This window comes from Trichechus manatus, unplaced genomic scaffold, assembly GCF_000243295.1.
Source record: "Trichechus manatus latirostris isolate Lorelei unplaced genomic scaffold, TriManLat1.0 scaffold00027, whole genome shotgun sequence".
Taxonomy (NCBI): Eukaryota; Metazoa; Chordata; class Mammalia; order Sirenia; family Trichechidae; genus Trichechus; species Trichechus manatus.
In genome coordinates, this window is record NW_004443963.1 from 21,683,665 (window position 1) to 21,685,384 (window position 1,720).

Consider the following 1,720-nt stretch of genomic DNA (forward strand, 5'->3'; position numbering starts at 1 on the left):
GAAACATTATGTGACACGTTTCTAAAACCACCCAGTTAGGAGAGGTCAGGGGTTCCCATCCTCAAATAGCCATACCTATCAGTGGCTCACAAAAGTGACCATTCAAAATGAATTTTCCTTAAGAAGTGCCCAGTGCCACTTGTATGGGGTACAGGTGAAGGATGGAATTATCATCAAGTGAGAGTTCCAGAAACTTTCTTGGAAGGACAGGAGCAGATTTCTAATTGCTAAATTTTTCAATGGAGCATAATGCCAATATTAATTTTTTGTCTCTAAATTAAATTTTTTTGCCAGTATTATTTTATTTATAGACATATACCTCAAAGAGTATTTTAGCTGGTCAGAAACAGGAAAATTAATATAAACAGGCTAGTGTTTTCCCACATAATTTAGTGTGCCCAGAGATATTCAGATGTGGTACCTGGTAATGAAGTGATGTGTGTGTGTGTGTGTGTGTGAGTGATTATGAAAGTTACAGCATTATGAAAAATGTGCTGGTTTAATAAAATTTGTGGGTTTGGGAATGAGAAAAGGGGTATAGATGCCAAAAATTAGAAGGAATACTGTCAGGGACCTGACTGTAGGGTCAAGCACCTGCAGAAAGAATAGCCCAAGGACTGTACATAGGTAACTAGGCTTCAACAAGCTTTTGTTGAAAAACATATAAGCTCACCTATACAATGTTTTTTACCAATTTTCTAGACTTTCTAGGCTAGAAATGTTGGTGGCCTTTCAGAACCGTCTTACATGCCATACAATGCAAAACCTGACAAGACTTTCAGCTATAGTCATGAACTAGAATAAGAAGAATCCAAAACTTTTGGATTAGTAGGTGATAACAGTACACTTCAGAGTGCCTATTAATAGACAGAGACAGAAAGAAGAGGAGAGAGGGAAAGGAAGAGGGAGAGGAGGGGAGGAGAGAGAAGGCACCGTGTGAGTGAAGGACCAGATGGGCATATTTACTATTGGTATACACAGTTATGCGTCCTCCTGCTCCTAGTCACAAGGCTCGCCCAAGCGCTATGAATTCTGCCTTGTGAGCTGAAGTGCTGGCAGGAAGTGGAGCTGCCTCTAAAACCTCAGTTCGTGTTACCACTGCATATCCTGCCTTGCAACGTCCTTCATATAGAAAACTATTGCCATCTGTATACATTTCTATTTCTGGGTCAATCAAAGGAACATCTGAGAGATCTGGTCTGCTAGAATAAACTTCTTTGATTATCTCCAAGCAATCATGTGTAGGAGCATCTTCTGAGATGGGCAGTAGGGTGGCGGGGTTAAGGGAAGAGATGGCCTTCAAGGTTATGTTCGGGTTATCTAGCAGGATTGTCTGATATTTTCCCATTCGTCCTGCCATGAGCCAAAATCCCTCCTTTTGTTCTAAGAGGGGTAGACAGTACTTGGTGTATTGATTGCTACCTTTTGTCCAAGGGTGAATTTTTCAGCTTCTTGCAGCAGGTTGCATGTCACGGCCACAGCTCGAAGACAGGGGGGCCATCCCCAGGCCATGCTGTCCAACTGTTTGGAAAAATAGGCTACCGGCTGCCTGGCTGGTCCCAAGGTTTGAGTTAGTACCCCCACAGTAATTCCGTGTCTTTTATGTACAAACAATTCAAAAGGTTTTTGGAGGTCAGGCAATCCTAGTGCTGGGGCTGTCGTTAATTTGCACTTAATTTTCTCAAAAGCCCGTTGGCATTCTTTGGTCCATAGTAAAGGC